This window comes from Silurus aristotelis (genome assembly GCF_946808225.1).
Source record: "Silurus aristotelis genome assembly, chromosome: 6".
In the NCBI taxonomy this organism is placed as follows: domain Eukaryota; kingdom Metazoa; phylum Chordata; class Actinopteri; order Siluriformes; family Siluridae; genus Silurus; species Silurus aristotelis.
This window is the reverse complement of record NC_139579.1, coordinates 12,943,448-12,960,398: the sequence shown is the minus strand read 5'-3', so window position 1 is coordinate 12,960,398 and position 16,951 is coordinate 12,943,448. Positions and strand designations below refer to the sequence as shown.

The 16,951-nt window shown below is 39.3% G+C and overlaps 1 long non-coding RNA gene across 1 annotated transcript; it reads right to left on the bottom strand.

The window, feature by feature from the left end:
• Positions 1-8,609: 8,609 nt before the first annotated feature.
• Positions 8,610-13,578, bottom strand: LOC310727236. The gene is made up of 4 exons (XR_014533978.1): positions 12,983-13,578; positions 11,696-12,358; positions 8,765-11,525; positions 8,610-8,711 (listed from the first exon to the last, which is right to left on the bottom strand). It is a non-coding gene; the product is annotated as an uncharacterized lncRNA (long non-coding RNA).
• Between the last annotated feature and the right edge of the window lie 3,373 nt (positions 13,579-16,951).

The window sequence follows — 16,951 nt, the reverse complement described above, 5'->3', positions numbered from 1 at the left end:
ATATCCACTCTTCAGAGGAGACTGTGAGTCATCATGGGCGAATTGGCACAAATAAACCATTACTTTGCAAAAACAATAAGGCCCTTGGTCTCAGTTCCTGATTGTGGGGTTCCCACTGTGAAGCATGGAGGAGGAGGCATAATGGTCACACTGTTGGCGATTTAGTCAAAATTGAGGGCTTAACCAGCATGCACAGCATTTTGCAGCGACATGCCATCATTTGTTTTTCAAGAGGACAATGACCCCAAATACACCTTTAGGTTATGTAAAAGCAATTTGTTTAAGAAGGTGAGTGATGGAGTGCTGCATCAGATGACCTAGCTTCCACAATCACCCAATCTAAATCCTGTTTAAGATGACCAGAGAGTGAAGGAAAAGCAGCCAACAAGCACTTAACACCTCTGGGAACTCCTTTAAGATGGCTGGAAAAAACATTTCAGGTGATTATCTCATGAGGCTAAGTGAGAGAATGGCAAGAGTGTGTAAAGCGTTAATGAAACCCGTGCTTCTAGAAGTTTTCCTCTGACTTATTCTTATTGAGGAAACACCACAACATAGAGTGAGCTGAGAGACCTTCAATCATATTTATCAGCCCTCGTGCTGGAGCGCAAACTGATTAGTGTAACAGGGGATGCACCTAGCACAGAGAAACCCCCACTAACTCCTTCATACCCAATCATTTTTCCACGTCATTATTTAAACAGTAAAAACAGCTCATTATTAGCAAGTGGATGCTCATAAATATATTTATAATATATATAAGTGTGTGTGTGTGTGTGTGTGTGTGTGAGGCCCGCTTTTGTTTTCAGCTTGGTTTATCTCACATTCTGAAGGAAAACTGGTTTATTCTCTGATATTCAGATTTTTGCCAAGTTTTCTTAAACATCGTAAGAAGTTGTAAAACTAATCCTAGTGCATGAAACGGGTTTCGTGAAGACATTTTGTATGGACTGGAACTTCAACCGAACCTCGGGCATCCTCACTAATAACCCCCATGTCCCACTCATCCCACTCATCCCCCACAGCCGTGCCCCAAATTCTAGTGGAAATCCTGTGGATTTTTTTAATAAGATAGTCAACACTGGATATAACCTTTTCACTTATTCTCTGGTAGATAAATGACCATAAAATCCGAACAGCACGAACCAAATTCTAGTGAAAAACCTTTTTAGGGAAAGTAGAGGCAAGTTATAAGAGCTAAAGGATGATCGATGCTAATGCCCTTTGGATTGTGAATATATCGGTGTAGTTCAGGTGTTCACATTATATAGCTCAGATTAGCTAAAATCAGCATTTAATCCATAACAAGGAATTTTTCAGAGTATTAAAGAGAAGTTTTTCAGACATCATGTACATGAGGGAGGCAGGGAAATGCTTATCAAGGCAGCAATTCTTTAAAATAAAGCCCTTTAAAAATGCATAGGATGCTCTCGGCAGTGTGATGCTAATCAGCAGAGCCTGTAATATCAAACGGCTTCCCGTTTCCTCTGAGCGCAATTGTTATTATTAACTGATGTGGAAGGAATATATGTAAAACGCCTACATTAATGAAGCTGATTTGATCAATCGTTTCTGCTCCCCGGATTTTTTTTTCCGCATGAGGGCAAACGCACATATTTGTTGCTGCTTTTTCGGTAGTGAAAAAATTTTAATTTCCAAGTGGGATTAATCATTTGAAGCTACAGCCAAAGTAATTGATCAGTTGTCTCATTAGTTCCATTCCGGGTGTAAATATTAACAGGCTCCCCGTGTTGTTTTTTCCTCATGTGGACGAGTTTCTCTTTCTAGAGTACAGCGTTAAACAAACGTGCGCTGATCCGAGGCAAAACAAAGTGACACGGTGCAAATGTAATTCGTGTAAAATATGCTGTTATGGGGAAAGAACACTACGTAACACAAAGGATTTGTTCCTGGGAAGTAGGCGTGCGTGGTAGTTTTTAATTGCGTACAATTTCAAAGCATAGAAAATGGCTATTACTCAAACTCTGCATTTTGGACATCATAAGTAAGAAATGTTGAAAATTACACTAATTCATTTGCATAGAGTCTGAAAAAAAAGTCTGAGTCTGAAAAAAAAACGGGTAAGTTCTAAAATATGTTTTTTTAATTCTCTAATTTTAGGTGAACAAAAAAAAAAGATGCCAATTCTCATAGTTTCTCAATGTAGATGTTCCACTTAATTTTGTGGAAATTTCTGCTCATTCAGCCATGGAGTTGAGTCGAGGTGATGTGGTCTGAGGTTGCAGTCAGAGTTCACATTCATCTCAATAGGGCTGAGCTCTAAAGCAGGAGATCTTCCACTCCGATTCATGTAAAGCATATCTTCATAGAGATCACTTTGTGCACAGGGGAATCATTATGATGGAACAGGTTTGGAGCTCCTAGTTGAAGTGAAGGAAACGTTTCACGCGACATCAACCAGATACATTTTATTCAATTGTGTGCTTCCGACATTGAGGTAACAGTTTGAAGAAAAAACACAAGAAGAGTCCGGTGTCCCAATACATTTGACAGGGAACATATATTTAGGGGAGTGGTGGCTCCAGTGGTTAAGGCGCTGGATTACTGATCGGAAGGTCGGGGGTTCAAGCCCCGGTATTGCCAAGCTGCCACTCTTGGGCCCTTGAGCAAGGCCCTTAACCCTCTGTGTGCTCCAGGGGCGCCGTACTATGGCCGACCCTGCGCTCTGACCCCAGCTTCCAAGCAAGCTGGGATATGCGAAGAACAACATTTCACTGTGCTGTAATGTATATGTGACAAATAAAGGCTATTCTATTCTGGCTATTCCATTATTATTATTATTTTATTTGTGCAACCCTGAAGTTATTTATTTTACAGAATTGATCATTTTGTAAAATGATAAATTTTAACCCCCCCCCCCCTCCCCATACTGTTGCAATACACAAGGCTTTCCCTGAAAAAGACTTCATCTGGAGGGGAGCATATATACCTTTCATATATACCTTTCAGCATTCATAGTGTCTTCCAAAACATGCAAGCTGCCCATACCATATGCACTGATGCACCCCCATACCATCAGAGATGCTGGATTTTGAACAGAACGCTGATAACATGCTGGAAGATCCCAGTCCTCTTTAGCCCGGAGGACAGGACGGCTGAAAAAAACATATAAAGTGTATATACTTTAATTCACAGACAAGTCACTATAAAATGTATCCCTAATCCTCGAGCCAGAGGTGACGGCGTTGAGGAAAAACTCTCTGAGGCCATACAAAAATAAGTGTGAACTTCCTTCCACACTGAGACCTCCAAAGCGGATACATTTTTGAAAACATAGGCTTTTGAAAACGATGGTGCATTTTCAGCCGCCGCCACGACATTTCAAAGAGCCGGAAATGAAATAAACGCCAGGCGGAAACAACGTATTTTTAGTTTTCAGACGTTTCAGTGTGGATGAGCGAATTTTGGGAAACGGATGAAAATAAAAAGTGCAGAGCCTTTTTTAGCGGATAATGAATGACTGTATAAATAAATTGTATAAATGTCCACACAAATATGTTTTTTGTTTGAGAACGACAAATTTTCTCTCTCATTCCGTCCACACGGAGACGACGTTTTCAGTCAGAAAAAAAACGCAGCTTTTTCAAAACGCCCTTCAAAGCGGTTCCTAAATAAAACCATCCACTGTAAACTCATCTATCTGTCCATCCTCAAAAGTAGGCAGAGGTTTCAACTTATTAGAACGGCATCCAAGTGCTTTTGAATTTGCAAAACAATTTGCTCCAAAGAACCAGATGATAAACTGACGCATAACACAAAAAACATTTTCTTTTTCCCCTTCTTTTCAAACTGTAGAGCAGTTGATGAATTGAGGGCATTGCTTCATGGGTCCAACACTTTTTTTTTTTCTTTTTCAGTCAAGAACACAGAAAGAAATCTAGCTGTTGTAGGCAGTAAGCTGAATCTACCACATGATGGCTCTGTTGAATCACGCTAGAGGAATAAATCAATGTTTTTCCGAGCGTTGAATTTATGCCTTTTCTCATTACGCCTCTTCCATTCATATCCATGCTGGTCTCCACAGGCACTCACATGTTGCATACTGGGAAAAATAAAACCACAGCACTTGGTTAGAAACTTGAAGGATTTTTCAAGGGTTTTGTTGGATAGGAAAGGAATCTTAGTTTGCTGCAGGGATTCGACTTTAAACTTTTTTCTGGCAAAGAAACACTGATATTGGATTTTACCAATAAGAACCTTTCAGTGTTTCCTCCAGTGGGATGCCTAAGGAACTATCAAACCTTCAATAACCAGAAAGCAACAGTCAATTTTTTTTTACTGGAAGCCGGATTAGTCCCACGTCCCAATGGAGAGATATTCTTAAAGGACAGAACAGGTTTTAATATTTTAATATTTATTCAACTATCTGTTCCAGATGCTAATGTTAGAAGAGATCCGAGATCTACGACATCGATCCACTAAGGGATTCGATAATGAGGCTTTGAGATGTTTAGTGATCCCAATTATAACCAAATTCCCCATTATTCAATTATTGAATCCTTTGGCTGAAGTTGTAAATCAATTTGCTGACAAATGTTGAGGTGGTTTGCTTTTTTTTTTATATATGTTTTTTTATAGACTGTCAGGTTTAAATGGATGGAATGTCTGTCTAGTCAGTCAGTCTGATATTCTGGTTGAACTTTGAGAAGAAATTCACATTTTTACACTTGAGTTATGGAGGTATGGATGTAACATTAAGCAATACACTCAGTACAACATCGCAGTATGGTCCAGTTTTGCAATCCTCGCTGTTTGGACTACTACGATTTTGTGCATCATGTAATCTTTTATCATTAAAGAAATGGTGACTCGGTGAGGTTTGGTTGGGTGTTGGGTCATACACCAGGACATGCCATGGATAATATGAGATATAGGCACCGTAGGCAAACCATACAAATGTTTCTGTTCGATTCAATTCTATTCTAAAATCATTGATTGAGACATCATGAGATAGAAATCTTGAGAGGAACCAAGAATCAAATAGGAACCCATCCTCTTCCTCAACACCGAATGTCCATTCATTACAGTTCCTTTGTTGAGGTGTGTATTAATAGGTGCTCAAATGCAGAGCTGTTCATGCAACCTGTGGTCCTGAACCAAATCCATCCTTGCTCAGTAATTTCATGGATCTTTACGTTGTAGTTGCTATCTATCCTACAAATATTGGTACATTAGGAGTGGTAGCTTCGTTGTTAAACCACTTCAGAGCAGAGGGTCTTGAGGTCAAATCCCCGCCCCACTATGCTGCCCCCCGTAGGCCCCTGAGCAAGGACCTTTGAATAAGGGCATATTTTCCACATAAAGTAAATACTGCATAATTTTCTAAGTACATTTAATGCTTTTCAATGGCATTGCTATTTAGGGGAAAAAAATAAAAACAAGCCTGATTTTAAAGAAAGGTCACAAATGTCTGCATGAGAAGTGTAATATTCGACAAGCTTTTCACACATAAAAATATATTTTCTTGAATATGAAACCACTGTTCACAGCATAAGTTGCAGAAGAGCATTCAAAACTCATACAAACTCCTGAACTTTTCACCCTTACTGACACTTAAAAAAATCTAGGAAAAACAAGAAATCTGATGTTAACCAATGTCAGGGTATAAAAATCTAAACTGTATGCTTCTGATAGCATCTGTGAAAAGCCTGATCTTTCCTTAGGATCACAGCTACTCTCTTCATCCTTCACCAATAAACAGAATGAGTGAGAATCTGATATCTGAGGTGATGCGGAGAGAAGTGGCGTTTCTGTACAAGTACCAAGCACTAAAGAGAAATTGTGTCCAGAAATGTTTTACAGAATACAATGTTTTTGTTAAACCTTTAACGGAAGCACTTGAAGTGTATATTGCAAATCAGGAGATAAATTTTTTTTTATCTCATCCAGCACATTCCATTTCAAGCCCAGCTTTGACTTTCCTTCACAAAAAAAGCTCAAAAAAGTGTATTACACAAGTGGTCACTGCAGCACAAACAGCTACTGCCATAATGTACTGTAACCAGTTGAACGTAGCATTACGAGGTGGAATCAAAAAGTTTTGAGACTCGCTGTTTACGAGAAAGTACTACTATCATCGTCAAAATAGTCCCCCTGCACTGCAATCTCCGCAACGGTGTCAAAACATCAACCTTTGAGCCGGATCTTCATCTTTAGGAAGATGGCGAATTCCTCAGAAGCCAAATCTGGTGAGTAGGGTGGACGCGGAAATGACATTGTGTGGATCGTTATCCGACGATCATCATGCACGAGTTGCTGAATGGTTACTGTGGGTCGAGCTCGTCGAAGGTCTTCCTGCTCTCTCGTCAACTACCAGTGAATTTTTTCCGCTCTTGAAGCGCAAAACACTTCGAACGACTCGCTGCGGCATCGCTGTATGTAAAACGTACGTCATGTAAAACATATCTGTGGCACATTTGCCCAGTTTCGTGCAGATCCATGATCAAATCGCACACGTGGTAACGTGATCAGAACAGCTTTTGATACCACCATGTTCATTATAATGTCTCGAGCCAAGTTAAATTAATGAAATAAATCAACTGAATTGACTTTGTAAAGGGCTTTTAACAATTGTCACAGCTTTGCAGAAATTACACAGATATCATTTAATATTCATTAACGAATCCATAAAACTTCATGAAAGACTTTATGAGAAAGAAACCAGACTCACTTTCTCTTATTGGACTTATTTTTTCTTACATGCACAAATCTTTTGTTCAATTGCACAACTTACAATTTAACACTGCACTGACACAGCAATAAAAAAAAAATATTTGATATGATTTGAATCAGTCCGAAAACCAATTTATTTCATATAAAATATTGGAAAGTACCTGCTTTTTTTTTTTTTACATATTGTAATCAAAACTCAGGAGGCATAAACAGTGCAGAAGATGTGTTTGCATACTGGGATGTAGGAACATAACAGAAAGAACAAGGAGGAACAGTGAAATACAGGCTAAATTTGATTGGCCATGTTGTTGTTGCAATGGCTTGCCTCAGTTAACTCGATCGATTCTGCCAATGTAATTCCAAATAACAAATGTACGTCAAATCAGGATGGCCAAATAACACATTCTAGACCTAACCCTGTACATCTGTGCTGGATGTTTTATTGAAAGGCTTTTTAGGATACTGTTAGAAATCACATCTAGACCAACCCTAGAAGTCCTAGAATTGGACAGTGAATTGGATCGAATTTTTTGGCAGAGTGGTTCAAAATTATTTTTTACCAACAAAGAAAGTTAAGTTGGACTGAGCTGTAGCTGAGGTATGCAAATTCTCCCAAGACATTCCCCAGAGCAATAGTGGATACCTGTCAGGTGGTGAAAAAACAACTCCTGTGATCTCTTTTATTACAACCTGCAGTGTTGGAGGGCACAGCAGTGCTACCTAATAAACATATTCTCCAGGGTTCGCACCTAGAATCTTGTGTTTAGTTTTGTCAGGGCTAACACACATTTGTACCTGTAATATTGTGTAATATGGACATATGGTAAAATATTGGATATATCGTATGCAGTGGAGGATGAAGTACACACACCATGTATTTGAGTTAAAGTAGAGATCATTTTTATCACAAGAATCTTTGCTTAATCAACTCAGTTTATGTGAAAAGTCTCTCAGACTCACCGATCTATTCATAGAATATTATTAAGTCCAACACTGATATCTATTCAAATTATCATAAGCCCATATGGAAATACTTCAGTAAAGTACAGATACGCAAAAAAGCTACTTAAAAACAGTAACAAATTAATTTATTACTGTCCACCACTGATCGTATGCCCATCTTAAATGGTGTCAAACATATCGTCTTTAAAACGCAATAAATTATCTGGACAGAGCAATCAATGGTTTGCCGAGGTTGTTCTTGGAAACGTTGACCTCCATCCATTTGAATACCTTTGGGATGAACTGGGTTGTTGATTGGAACCCTGACTCTTGTTCTTGCTGAGAAACAAGGCCAGACTTCACTACTGATGTAGTGGCTGAATGAGTTCAAATCCCTACAGTCACGTTCCTGAATCACAGAAAAGTGAATGCTGCTATAGCAGGAAAGGGTCTTAGTGGGGGAGCGTAAAGCGAGAAAACATATGGTTGTGTACCCTGATGCTTGATGGTCATTTACTGCTTGACTGTACAGGTTCAGAAATAGCTCAACCTGTTTGAGGCCATGTTTCATGACTCCTATCTTGAGAAAAAGACTAGTTTTTGATGACGCTACAAAGCCTCTGAAGATTGCTGTGGTAGACCATTTCTTTATATACGCCGATCAGGCATAACATTATGACCACCTGCCTGATATTGTGTTAGTTCCTCTTTAAACCTCGTCCCCCATGACCCTGTCGCTGGTTCACCACTGTTCCTTCCTTGGAGCACTTTTTATAGATACTGACCACTGCAGACGGAGAACAAGCCCACACGAGCTGCAGTTTCGGAGATGCTCTGACCCAGTCGTCTAGACGTCACAATTTGTTAAACTCGCTCAAATCCTTACGCTCCCCCATTTTTCCTGCTTCTAACACGTCATCTTTAAGGAAAAATTGTTCACTTGATGCCTAATAAATATATCCGGTGCTGGTTCTTTTAACTCTCTGCGTCCACACTTTGGTTTTCAATCATTTTCCAAAAGTTCATCCACACTGAAACGACTAAAAGCGATTACGTCCCTGTGAAGACGCTTGGACCTGCGTCATTTCCGCCTGCTGTTTATGTAGTTTACGGCGATTTGAAACGTCACTGCGATGACAAAAAATGCATGTTCAAAAGCGATTTTCCAGTTCACAGTGACGAATAGAAACGGCGTTTTCGATTTTTTTATCCGCTTTGCAGAGAGTTTTTGTTGACTGAAAACGCCGTCTCAGTGGGGACAACAGGACAAAACTGAGGAAATATATGCGTTTTCAAACACATGGCCTGAATTTTGAATGGTTACTTCTTCCTATTATTTGCTGCCTTTGCATTTTTTTTGTCTTTGGTTTTTGTTTATTGGTAAAATTGTCCTGTACACATTTCTTGCATTTTCGACTCATTGAATTGGGTTCTATAATCAGTATTTGCTGGGTGACTCTCATGACCTTCATTAATGCACATCTTTAATTGAAGCTTCTGCAATTATTTTGTGAATATAGCATTTAAATTCTGTGGTGCATCCTGCCATTATTCCAGTCCAGAGACCAGAAATGTTGTGTACTCATGTAAGTAAAACAAACAAACTCCCTCGTTGTTGCTTTTGAGATTTTTTTCACCAGAGATTTTTTTTTTGTTCAGTATGTATGTTCCAGGCATTCCTGCTCAAGGAAAGCTGATGACCTCTTTCTCATTGAGGAGAGTCTTCCTTTCACTACTTTCTCAAGTTCATTCTGTCCTTGATGAGACTTTCAGTCTCTTGTTGCGCCTACATTTGATTGCTGTTGTGTTTTTTTTTTTTTTGCTTCATCTTTGGCACTTGTTCATCAAAACCTTTCTGCTCCATAGTCTTAAATTAAGTTTTCTCCAAGTTTTGGGGACAACTGTCCTTTGGAGCCCTTCCAGAAACTGCAAACTCACACTGTTGGACTTTGATCACTTTACCTGTGGTTCGGATCCTTGGGTTGCCTGTAAATGGTTGTGTTCTTAGTTGTCTTTGCCCTTCAAGTTTCGCTTTTTTGGCATCTGGGTTACTAATGTTTGTCTGAGTTTGGATTTTTTTTTTGTCTGGCCCGTTAGCTTCATGAAGATAAAAGATTTGACATGACATTACATTAATAAGATGACATAACAACTTGAACATTAAAGTCTACAGTAAGAATATATATATATATTTTTTTTCATTTACATGATGGTATTTGCCTTTATATTCGTTTCTTGCCAGTTTTTGCGAATTTCAAAGTGCACTATATGTAATAAAACAATTTGCTGTCAAATTTACACAAAAAGCAGATTTTAGTGATTTTCCCAGTTTGTAATTTGTAATTGCTCAGTAATTTTTGCCTAATGCATGACTAATAGTGAGGTCCCTTTTGTGATCAGAGTAATTCAAACACTGCCACTGTGCTGGTTCAAAAAGAAAGAAGCAGGAAGATGGTATTCAAGATGCCTCATAGCCAAAGGAAATTTTAATTGGTGCCCTGGGGAGAGACACTCTACATTTGCAAATTTTCCCCTTTGTTTCAGAGATGAGGAGCTGTGCGTCCACCGGGGATGAGAAATGCTTACGCTCACAACAAGGGCTTTAAAATGTTTGTATTTGTTGCTTGTGTTCTAGTTGTATCTGCAGTCCCCTTTTTAAAGAATAGTCTGATTTCAACCACGTTTTAAAAATATTATGATCATTTCAAATTTTCTACAAACGTGAAACTGATCGATGAAAACAGTCACAAATAAAGGTATATACTCGGTATATACTATATACTATATATGAGATGTTCCGTGAAGTTCGGTATAAAGGGAAAGATCTGTTTGTCCCTTCAGAAAGTTTTGAGACTCACTCTGTTTTCAAGAAAGTGCTTTATTTATCTACCCCGTCGGCTTCAAAACAGCCCCCAGCGTTCCTGTGTTCCTGTGTTTTTGAAGCACCTTCTGCGATTTGTGGCGGATCTCCAAAATGGTGTCAAAACACCCACCTTCGAGCTAGAACCTAAATATTCAGGAAGAGGAGCCAAATCTGGAAAGTAGGGTGGAAGTAAGATCGTATTGTTTCCAGCAAGAAACTCACGGAGAGCTCTGTGACGGGGTGCAAACATGGTCAGAATAGCATATGATCGGAATATCACAAGTCAAGTCAAGTTTATTTCTATTGCGCTTTTCACAACAGACATTGTCTCAAAGCAGCTTTACAGAAATCAACAGTGAAGGTGAACGGTGAGCATTTATCCCTGATGAGCAGCCATGGTGACTATGGCAAGGAAAAACTCCCTTAGATGTTATGAAGAAGAAACCTTGAGAGGAACCAGACTCAAAAGGGTACCCTCATCCTCATTTGGGTGACATCAAGAGAGTGATTATGGTCTTAAAACAATACAGAACACAGGAGAGTGAGAACTAACATGAGCACTGGAGTGTGAGATTATGAGTAATGATCTTTCTACAGTCTTATACAGTCATTGTGGTTATAAAACTAGGAGCTACTGAGCAACTCATAAAATAGATCAACATCTGAGATCATCACAGATCCAACTCCAGCTTCCCCATGCCAGAGCCTTTAAACACTCAAAGAGGTCCAATGTCAAAACTCCAATTGGCACTGGTACGTCTCTAGATGGTTCAGGATGTTTCCGGCATCTACTTCTTTAAAGGTCCACAATCTTTATAAGGTGGGACGTGACTGGGGCTGGAGCAACCTCAGGATGCCTAAACTTAATCCTTTATTAAGAGTCACAGAAACAACCATGAAATTCGGTGCTGAGGATGAGGACGGGTTCCTTTTTGAGTCTGGTTCCTCTAAAGGTTTCTTCCTTACTCCTTTACTGGCTCGCTTATTAGGGACGGAATTACAATTAAAAGGAAGAAGCGTCTACATTCTGTTATTAGGGCTTTATCTCTGGAAAGATTCTTTGAGACAATGTTTATTTAAACATTTTTTAAAAAATCAATCAATTTGAATTGAACCGTGAGCTAATCATCTAGGTCATGTGATATTCAGAGGATGATGGGATGCGACTCTAAGCATGATCTTGGCCGTAGCAATTACCAATGGAGCTTTATATTGTGAAACTTATGTCATAGTGAAAAGTTTTTATGAAAAGTTTTGCTCACAAAAAGAGTTCAATTATAAAACGTTCAAGCGTTACTGTATATTTATAATATTCCAGCAGTACAGATTTGTCACTTTACTAAAAAAAACATAAAAAAATAGATGCTTCACATCTGAGGGTCTCTCTGGTGTGAAGTGAAAGCTTTGCAGAGTTCCTAAGACGTGCCATGCCTCCACTTATGGTTAAAAATGGGTAAAAAAAAAAAACACCAAAAAAAACCCAGGATAGTTGATTTATGTTCACTGTAGCTTAGGACGTTTAATAGAGTCATACTATTTTATTGAAAATGTATTATCTCTCTCCTTTCTCTTTTTTTGTTGCCCCAAAAGCTTCGTATCTGCCTGTCTGCTCCCCGTCTGAAATGAGATTAAAAATGTGCCTGCTTCCGAGACATTCTTTTCACATACCTCTTGCATACTAACACAATGCTGCTCTCGGCATTCAATTACCGTCAGACGTGGGGTTTCCGCGTCTCCTCAAATCACGTTCTGTGGCCAGTGAGCATAACTAATGATTTCAGAATTCCAATACGCTTCAAACATTTCGCAGGGTATTTAAATACCAAGCTGTATGCGTTTTTATTGATCCACTGTGATGTTCTTAAAATTTATCTTCCGATTTTCCTACTATTCGTACTATAACTATTACTCATTTTCCAGCCATTTGTGTTTTTATTTCCTAAACCTGGGGTCTCCAATCTTTTCCAGAAAGGGCCAGTGTGGGAACAGGTTTTCATTCCAACCAATCAATGGTCACACCTGATATTAATTGAAAATGAAGATCATTAGATTTGAACAGGAAGAATTTGGTGTGGACTTGCTTGGTTGGAATAAAAACCTGCACCCACACTGGCCCTTTCTGGAAAAGATTGGAGACCCCTGCCCTAAACACAGTCAGACACACAATTGTATATAATGTCTTTGGATGAACATGAAATTTGCACGAGGAGACCCAATCCAGTTCCAACATGACAATGCACCTGTGCACCACACCATGGAGATCTGCTTTACATGGGTTGGAGTGGTAGATCTTCTGTTCTAGAGCTATACAAACCCTATTGAACACCTTTGGGAGGAACGTCTTTTTATCCGCTCGTAAATAAAAAAGAAAAGACTGATTTGACAAAATGTGGAGTACAAAGTAATATACTTGACTTTAAAATGTAGTGAAGTAAAAATCTCCCCAAATAGAAACAGTAAAGAAGAGTTACACCAAATTTCTACTAAAGCATTGCGTTTACTTCCTTACTGTCCATCACTGAGAATTGTTTTTTTTAGTTTATTATACTTTGAATACAAAAAGAAATGATTAAGTTTTTTCTTCAATCTAAATTCTCCAAGTTGTTCGCTGCTCATCTGGGTAGAAGTGAAGTGTTCTAATGTCAAATCGGAACGAAGTAAAGAAAAAAGTTTGATAGGTGAACAGCAAACAAGGTAGGTGTGAATGTGCCCTATATGATAATACAGAAAAAAAAAAACCAAGAAGGAAAAGCACATATTGTATAGCTGTCACTGACGAGATCCAAAAAATGTAGGGTGTGGGTTGACATGGCTACAGTGCACTGAATTTTATGGCGTATTGACGCCGCATGAATCTCAATCAGCTCTTTGACTTTCGCACAAAGTTTTCTGTTATCACTCAACTCTTCTCGTCCATCTTGCCATGTAATTTCTAATATTTCGAATACAATATTGCAACCTTCATAATATACAATTAAAACCTAAATGTTTTGCTTTGCTGATGATTCTTAATAAGAAGAGAATCAAAAGTCTCCATGAATATTTACTGTGCACTATATGGAAAAAAGTGTGTGGACACCTGACCATAAAATTTGTCTCTTTTTGCTCTTATAATAACCTCCACTCTTCTGGGAAGATGTTCCACCGGATTTTGTAGTGGGGAGATTTGCAGGGAGAGTCATTGAGCCAGTTAGTAAAGTCAGTGGGTGAGGAGGTGAGGAGGCCTGGGGTGCATTCCCATTCATCCCAATGTTATGGTTTAGAGCTCTATAGCTGGAGAACTTCCACAACTTCCAACCCATGTAAAACATATCCTAATGGAGCTGGCTTTGTGCACAGAAGCATTGAAGCATGCTGTTTTGAATCTCACAGTACACATGAAGGGAAATTTTAATTTTGACCACGTCCAGAGATATCAAATATAAATTTTGGGGCTTTGACTTGCTTTGGAAAAGAACCAAATGGCTGGAAAAGTCAGGTTTCCGGATACTTTTGCCAAACAGTGTATATTAGGGTATGGCATTCTTTGCTGCTTTGTGTGTCTGCTCTTGGCATCATATACCCTCTGTCTTAATGAAATCTACATAATCAGCCTCTCAAACTGTCTCCTTTGATTAGGTTGAGGACACGATATAAAAATATTATTCTTTATTCTATTCAGTTTGGAATCTTATTACCTTGCAAATGCCGAGAATCACACAGTGAATGAATTTTCCCTTTCTCTCGCACTCTTTCTCTTTCTGGCATAGAAGAGAGCACACATATAATTCTCTTGCATTGTGTGCTCATATGCACCTATGCACTTTATGCCTATAGTAATAATAAACCCCAAAACACGACTCGCTGCAACCCCGTGCCAGGAGACTATTATTAATATATATAGTATTAGCACTTATTTAATAATAAATGCTGTCCAGAGAATCCACTGACCAGCAAATGCATTAGGACGTGTTAATAAAAATGCTGATGACTTTTATATATGATCACTATTATATCTGGAAGGAAAAAAGGCCCAGATCAGTCTGGAATATATTCCAGTCGAGGAGTAAATTTGTGGTTCTAAGACCAAGTGGACGAATGCCATGCTATATGGGCCACTACGGGACATGATGGATTGTAGAGCTACCTGAGTAGTGGTAAATTCACCGTGGTCTTCTTTGAAGGAACGCCAAGCTTGAGTGGAGCAGGAAATACATTACCCAGGAAAACTGAGGAAAGTTCTGATGGATTTAATACGAACCTGAGGAGTCGATTTGACCATCGTTCCCATATGTGCTTTTTTAAAGCATCCCAATTTCCTCCATTGCTTTTGTAACAGCCTCCAGTCTTCTGGAAAGGGTTTTTACATTATTTCTGAATATGGCTATTGAGGTGAGATAAGCAGGTCTGGTAATTATTCAGCATTCTGGTCCATCTCAATAACAAGGATGATCATCGTGGATGAGGTCAGGAACCTCAAGCAAAAAATTACAGCATAAAAAAGACAGCTGATTGCTTCTAGTGTTGGAGCAATATTGTGCACAAAAGTGTGATCTGTAATGGTTGAATTTGGAAATATAGTGTCTGTGCATTCCTGTGCGGTCTGGAAATTTGGCTCAGAGGGCTGACCCTCAGGATTCTGTGCTCAGAACTGTAGCATTGTGTGTTTCTGACGTAGAATCTTTACGTTATACACCGTATGGACGACCGTTTGTCCACATATGGTCCAAAAACCAGATTCCATCCCTCAGATTTTACCCCTTTAGGGACCAGCCATCTTAGCCTCTGTTACAGCAAGTTTTTGGAAAGGAAACCTTGAGAGAATCCCTCAAAGGGTGAGATGTTCAAATACGAGGTGGTAGCAAAAAAATTCGCACAGCTACCGATGTACACAAAACGAAGTCTTTTGCCACACCAACTTATGAAGATCGGTGCTCCTTGTGACTGTGCGTGCAGCATTGTGCTGCCATCTGTTGGCGTGTTACAAAATTAGAAAACTTTTCGATTCCACCTTAATGGCTTTGATATACGTTTTAGTCCAATACATTACCAACTACATGTTATATACAGCAGATTCATATTTCATAATATTCCTAATATCTTAATGCCAACAATGCTGAGGATAAATAGACAGATAGACAGAAGCACAGGCAGACAGACGGACACAGAGATTGAATATGAGGGAGAAAAAGAGACATGGCCTCTACTGATTAGGCTGCTCTCTGTGAGGACTGTCCTCCTTGACACTAAGCATCCCTCTCATCCAGCTTTTCTTTTCATCATGCTAGCCTGGCCTTTAGTCTAGCTCATTACCTGCACAAAATGTCATCACTCAGACCCACAGATGTCCAAACTCTCTGCACACATTTTTTCCTGTGTCACTAGAACACTGAACACCGAGCCTGTGCTGTTTCACATCATTTATGCATAGCTCTTGCTCTTTCTCTTTCTTTATTTCATCTGGATCTTAAACTGTTCTGTCTCATTATGTATTTTTAAGATATTGGTACAAACGTTTGCAGACTTCTGACCTTTGTGCTTTTTATCCACCCACAATAATCTCCACTCTTCTGGGAAGATGTTTTTGGAGTGTGCTGGCTGGCAATCAACATTTCCGTTCATCCCAAAGGTGTTCAATAGGGTTTATAGGTCTACTGGAAGAAATCTGGAGGAATCTGTGTTCATGCCTCACACTACGACAGGCTCCAGATCCTCTACAACCCTGAGCAGGATAAAACGGAAGTCAGTGAGTGAGCATGTTAGTGCTAGCATGTGATGCAGCCCTTGTGAATATGGTTGTAAATGACACCCAGGTGTACCTACTGGTAGGAGGGATTTAGAGAATCTTTTGTCAGGCTTTAACGGTCACTTTAGAGGTCAAATACTTAAAGAGCGTAGAGGCAACTTTAAGTGCCTGCAGTGAGCTTCATTTCAGCTATATGGTCCTTGATAAATATTGACTTCTCATGGAGGGCTGCCACTTTGTTGATGGCAGCATCAATTTTTAATATTGTGTTGGCAAATGCATCCCGGTTCATACAGCAGGAAAAGTCTGTAAGAGAATTTTATATGAAAGACTGCCTCATGAAGAACTTTGGGAAGCTGGGATGAGGTTACATGCATTAAAATCCAAACCGGCCTTAACAGCTACAACTTTACATGCGTAGCCCATAGTCTAAATTTATAATGGTTAAAAAAAACTCTCGACCAGACCCCAGCTTCCCCAGATACGACCTGGTATCAGAAAGTTTCGAGACTAGTTTTTGTAAAACGCCAACAGATGGCAGCACAAGGCTGCACGCACAGTCGCAGGGAGCACCGACCTTCATAAGCTAGTGTACCAAAAGACATTCTTCTGTCTACATCAGGATTTGTGCAACTATTCTTATCACATCTGCGATTTCATCATGGACAGGAAGTTAGAACAAAGAACAAACGTGAGACATGATTTATGGCGATGCTCGTTCATGGTTT